We start from the raw sequence: 6,694 nt of genomic DNA, 5'->3' as shown, positions 1-6,694 counted from the left end.
CATGTGTGCGCTCAGGGATTTGACACTGCTATTCAAGCCCCACTGTTGCCATGGCGCCCGATGCCTTATAAGGCCAGCAGAGTCAAAGAGCACAGAGCAGGCCACAGCCGCACACACACACACACACACACACACACACACACAGTCATAGAGAAAGAATGCCTGACTGGCTGCCTGTTTCCCCCCCTGACCTCGGGCCATCCAGGGAGTTAACCCCAACGTTGCCATAAGACAAAGAGGAGGTCGAGGGAAGGGTGGGTGTGGGCATGCGGTGGACATGTCACACGGAGCGTATGGCACCCACACTCATGTTCCCCACTCCGCTCTAATCCTCAAGACTTCCTGTGACTTTGTTGGCCCAATAATAACAAGAGTGTTGGAGTGCGACTTGTGAAAAGGTTGCACGATAACGCCCAGGCTCCTTTTCACCAGGGGTGGGCCATACTGCAAACGTTGGTATCCATCCATCCATTTTCTATACCGCTTATCCTCACTAGGCCGCGGGTATGCTGGAGCCTATCCCAGCTGACTTCGGAAACTCCACACAGAGATGCCCAACAGAGATTCGAACCCAGATCTCCTGACTGTGTGGCCAACATGCTAACCCCTCGGCCACTGTGCGGCCCGGTATCCGTCCAATACCAAGTAAATACAGGGCCAGAATTGCTGATATCGATACTGATCGTTGATGATTTGTGAGTATGCCTTGAATATGTTGATCATGATAGTAAACACATTAAAACAAAGAAAACAAACTTTACAAAGAAAGGAGGGGAAGGTTAGTGCGGTCTAGCCTTGTATTTCCCAATGTCTGATGGAAAAACAACAAATAAGTGTTTTTAAGAAATCCGATGTCCGCCTTTTGCTTTGGTTGCTTTGCTAGCATCAGTCTCGGTCACACCCGGACGAACAATTTTTTTGGCCGTGCGATTTTTGCCGTTCCCGAAATCGCTGTCTTTTTTTGTTTTGTTTGTGGAGAGAAGAAAGAACAGCTCTCGACACGCACGGCGGATGTACGAAATATCTCAACGCGCCTTGGCCGCACTAGTTACGTATGCCGGGTGCGCGTGTGGCACACGACGCACACTGGAGTAGGCAAGTGCGACGTATGAAAAAAATGGACATTTTGCCCAAACCTGACAGCAGCAACACGTACGAAAGACACACGTTGGCTGTACGGACGAAGACGTCCAAAGTGCGTAGGGTTTGTCTTGCAGCCATGAACAACGAAGTTAAAGTAACCTTAAATGTTCATTTATCCCTTTCATTTGTCGTTTATATGTTTTGTATTCATATACATTTCGGATTGTTTTCTCTGTATGTAAATCTACATTTATAAAACTATAAAACCTATTTTGTGTTACCATTTTGGGCTTTCTGGAACGGATTCATTGGATTTACATTTTAATCCATAATTGATTGGCAAATGAAGGACGCTAACCAAGGCTCCACTGTGCTAATAACTGATAACACAAAGCTTTGCTTGTGTAAGGTTTTATTTAGCCTTTTTTGCAAAATGTAAAACAATACATAAAAATATCAAAGTGATCTCCTGCATTCTTTGATTTTTCAGTACGCAGCCCTCAGTGGAAAACGTTTGAACACCCCCGCCTCAGACCGTAAATTTATAGCTCCTTTCTAAAATGAGTGGGTGCGGATATAACGAATTTGCGTAGGAGATGCTTGTTTGACGGATAATGCACAGCAGTACAGCAGTGTTGTATAAACAGCAAGTAAACACTGTATGTCATTCATCGTCTTCGTCGTGAAGTTTTCATTCCTGGAGTCATGTGAAGGTCTGCGTGAACAAGGGGACAGCAACTATTCTGATAACACATTCCGAGCAGAGGCGATGCAGGAAATGGAACCATGCTCATCACACGCTTGTGCAGGAATGTCCTTTGAATGAGGAAATATTTCTGTGCGTCAGTAAATGAACTCTTGTCAAAAGAGCGCAGATATGACAAAGAGAAGCCGTCACACTGTGATGCCATTACTCCTGAATGCGTTTCTCCCAACAAGGCTAAACTTGATTGAGGCCTTTGACTGAGAACACAACATAACTTTACCCTACATCTGTCACAGCCAGACTCCTTGTGCATGGATAGACCTTTTGTTTAGTTAAGAGGTTATCGGGGCCGTGCTAAGCTCCTTGCTGAATTAGTGCTGTCCTTTAAGCCATCGGGTATCAGTAGAAGTAGGAGCACGGTGGACGGTGTGCCATATTTCACCTTTCACATCCAACTTTTTCATGTATTTGTTATGAAAACCAGTGAAAATGCCGTAACTGCCTCGGAACCCTCCATAAGAAGATTTCAGAGCAAAGGTTACCCTGATTTATTGATTTCCTTTACTTAAATGAAATCCAGACACGCGTTTAAAAAGCTTTATTAGGCATGGAAGCATTCGGCACCTCACAAAAGTGAGCACAGCAATCCCTCGTTTATCGCGGTTAATTGGTTCCGACCATGGTAAGTACATATTCGAAAAGTAGGATTCTTTTTTAATAAATCGAATATTTTTGTAAGTAAAGCATAGAAAAACTGTTTCCGGTCTTATGAATATGTTTTTAACATTATTAGAGCCTTCTAGAATTGAGCTAACCCCCCTATATTCGCCTGTACACACGTTATTACCCAATATAGAAGACATAATAAGACTAAATAAGTCATAAATGAGATCCGTGCTCGTGTGTGTTGTATGACAGTGTTCCCCGGGGGAGCTGAGTGGTGGGCGGACAGGAAGCGATGCAGGAGATTCAGAGTTAAGTTTTAGTTTGGCGTGAGTTACTGCAGCAACACTTTTTCATGACGGATTATTGTGCCTGTTGTGAGATCATTCACACCTGCAATAAAAGCCTGTTGTTGTCTCACAGAACATTACAGTAACATTACTGACACCTGGTGACCAGTGTAGGACGCTACGCCAGTGTCTTTGAATGCGTCTTTTGAATGCCTTATATTTTTATTTTAGTTTGCTTAGGTATTTTTATGTGTAAATATGCTTCATTTAGGCAAGAAATACGTAAAATTTGCGTCAATGTGCATATTTTTGACTAATAATAGGCTGTATTCTGCAATGAAACAGCATGATTTATTCATTCATCTATTTTTGAAAAATCGAGATAGAGTGAACTGCAAAGTGGCGAGGGACGACCGTCGACCCCTCAGATTTCGGCAAGTGTTGGTTATCACTATCACGTTATATAGCGATACGTTCTACGTGATACGTTATATCATTATAACAATATCAGCATATCATATCATATCATGATCATGATATCGCGGGTCTTCGCCTCTACCAAGCAGTCAGAATGACTTTGTTGGTTTGCACAAACTGAACAAGCCGTTCCCATGAAACTTTGCAGCGGGGTGTCACATGTACTGAGCACAAACCTGTTGAATTTTGTATGTCTTGTGTCATTCCTCGCGCACCAGAAAGTAGTCGGCTTAGGATGCAATAGAGACAGAGCGACAGAGCAAACGAAAATCACAAAAATTTCACGCTTTTCTGACTACAAAGAACCATTTTTCATGCTTTGTCTTTTGAGTCGGAAACGATGCGTATTTTATTATAAACTATGCATATTATATTTTCGTAGTTAGAGCATAGAAAACCTGTTTACGAGCTTCAAAATATGTTTTTTTTAAACATTATTAGAGCCTTCTAGGCATGAAATAACACCCCTATATTCACCTTTATACATTACAGTCATGGATAAAATGATTAGACCACCCTTTTTTCTTCAGTTTCTTGTTCATTTTAATGCCTGATCCAACTAAAGGTACCTTTGTTTGGACAAATATAACAATGACAACAAAAATAGCTCATAAGAGTTACATTTCCTGGCAGTACAATGCTAGAGCTATTCATGTAAGAACTTAAGTGATTTTGGTTATTATCAAGAAAACTATGGAAGTTGCTTGATATCAGCTTTTAAATGAAACCCTTATGAGCTATATTTGTTATCATCATTATGTTTGTCCAAACAAATGTACCCTTAGTTGTACCAGGCATTCAAATGGATCAATAAACTGAAGAAACAAGGGTGGTGTCCTATTTTTTTCTATGACCGTATGTCAACAGCCTGCATTTCAGCTTTGTGATGTAGCAGAAAAAGCGAATTATGAACTTTGATCTTTGCTCTTTTTTTTCATTTTTTGTTGGGTTTTTTTTTCTTTGCATTTTCTAAATATTTCAACTTGCTTCTAGTAAATTTTCATCTTGTAATTATGACATTATTTCCAGAGTATTCTGACTTTATTCCTATAATATTTTGACTTTATTCCCGTATATTATGACTTTTCCCTCAACCTAATTTTCCAAAAATGACAAAATTCTTCTTTGTTTTGTTTTGTTTGTTTCTTATAATATTAAAAATGTATTTGTGAAGTTTAATTTTTATTTATTAATTTATTTTAAAAAGTATTTTTTCTTTAATATTTCAACTCTATGCTACTAAAATGACATTATTTTTCCTCACGGTATTTAGAGTTTATTTTTGTAAAATTCTGACTTTTTTTTCCTCTTTAGCATACAACTTTTTTCTCTTAATATTTAGACTTTATTCTCATGACTTTACAGCTGTTTTTTTTTCCCATTTCTGCTGTTGTTGTTTTTTTTTACATTCTCCAACTACTTCAGCTTTCCTCTTGTACATTTTCTTCTCACAATTATTATTTATTCCCATAATATTTGAACTTTATTTTTGTAACTTTATAACTTTTTCCGTCGACATTCAACTTTATTCAGTGTTTTGTTTTGGTCTCATAATATGATGACTTTAAAAAATAACATTCATTTTTTACTTAGTTTTTTAATTTCAATATGCTACTACCATGATGTCATTTATTTATATATTATTTATTGTTTATTTGATGCGGACATCACAATGACATTGGACAGACCAGGTGCGTTGTTTGAGTGTTTTTAGCACGTGTGCTAATTCCTAACACTTGTCCACAGGAGACTTTTGAAACGATAAAAACATGAAAAACATTTCTAAATTATATGTATGTGTATAATTTATATTACACCGTTATTCTCATAAAACTATCACTTTTTCCTCAATAGATTACGACTTTGTTCTCTTAGTATTTTGACATTATTCTTGTTGTGAAAACGTTGTAAACACGCGGCGCACGTGAGCTCGTATGCCTGTTTGAAATAAGCTAAACCCCGCCTCTCCCCCACAGTCAGCTGGGATTGGCCACATCCTCATTCCACTCACCTGTGACCTGAGTGAGTATACAGAAAATGGACGGAATTGTTTTGAAAGTCAAATATTACCGACTGTTTTTGCTCTCGATGAAAACAGCAGGGAGTTAGAAAGTGCCGCTCTTGTGAAGAGTAACCATCGACCCCTCGGCCACGGTGTTGTCAAGGTTTGTTTTGTGACGTGAGTTCATATTGACTGCTGTTACCGTTGTGTCTCGAACAATAAACCTCCAGCATATCGCTGCGACGCCGTGTGTTTTGTGCTCATGCTGTGGGCGTGTGTGTGTTGTATGCTCTTTGAACCGCAGGTCGGGAATGCAGCTGCTCTCAGTGTGAGGGCAGCTGTTACAGAGTTACTGCATTCTTAACTCAGTCAGGAGTCCACACGCAACCATGGCAACACTCACCTGAGTGCTACACAACATGTACGTGCGCATCCAGGCTCGGTTCCTTTGCCGAAAGTGAAAAATCAGGCCGTATTTAATTCATCAAGTGAACCTTAAGTTGTTTTTCAGTCGCAGTTACTTCTGTTCCGTCACACCATGGCAGATTTAATATGGGGATATGGTCATTTGAGCGTCACAAACAGGCTGCTTCTTTCTCTTAGACGCGCACAGACACACACACACACACACACACACACACACACACACACACACACACAATACGTGCAAAGAGGTTGAACGAGTTGAAGCCCTGTGGGCAGTTGCACATGTTGCATTGTGATGGTTATTTCTCAACAGAACTGAAAGCTCCTTTTGATGGTCAAGTGTCTGAATACATTTGCCCACGCTCGCTGGCCTCTATTGAGGAAGGTCGCGATCAGAGGTCAACATGTGGCAATGAAGCACAGAGGCAGGATACACGTGTTCTTGTTTAGATTGCATGTGACGATTGCTAGAAACATGCCTTACCGATGCAATTACAGTGGAACCTCATTAATCCCTTCCAGGACGTCCCACTTTAACCAAATACATTTTCCCATATGACGAATTAAATGAGGCATGAAAGGGATACATGAACATTTAACGTCACTTTTACTGTTATTGAAGCCTTGATTGTTGACAAAGATGGCTGTGAGGCTGCAAGATCCACACGGACACCACCTTTGTGTTTTGCTATTTCTTGAATTAAATAGTGTTCCTCCCTTTCTTTATCAGAATGCCGGCACTTGCAGCTTTGTTTGGCTTCATTGTGGTTTATTTTTAGCTGTGATCAGTCGGAAAAGCAGAGACGTAACTGTGTTAGTTAGCAAAGAACTACAGTCACGTGTCGTAGACAGGGGATGGAGCTGGGGAACAAGGACTTCCAGTTCTGGTTTCCATGCTAACATGGGGCTAACGCAGATGTTTTGTGGTAAATATGATATTTGGACTCATGCAGGGTATTCGTAACACGCCATATTGTATGCTAACCGGGAAATGTACATGAATTGAGGCAAAATTCGTACGTAAATTTACGATGTCAAATGACAAAT

Source organism: Dunckerocampus dactyliophorus, chromosome 10 (assembly GCF_027744805.1).
Source record: "Dunckerocampus dactyliophorus isolate RoL2022-P2 chromosome 10, RoL_Ddac_1.1, whole genome shotgun sequence".
In the NCBI taxonomy this organism is placed as follows: domain Eukaryota; kingdom Metazoa; phylum Chordata; class Actinopteri; order Syngnathiformes; family Syngnathidae; genus Dunckerocampus; species Dunckerocampus dactyliophorus.
The sequence above is the reverse complement of the archived record's forward strand: the minus strand, read 5'-3'. Positions refer to the sequence as shown.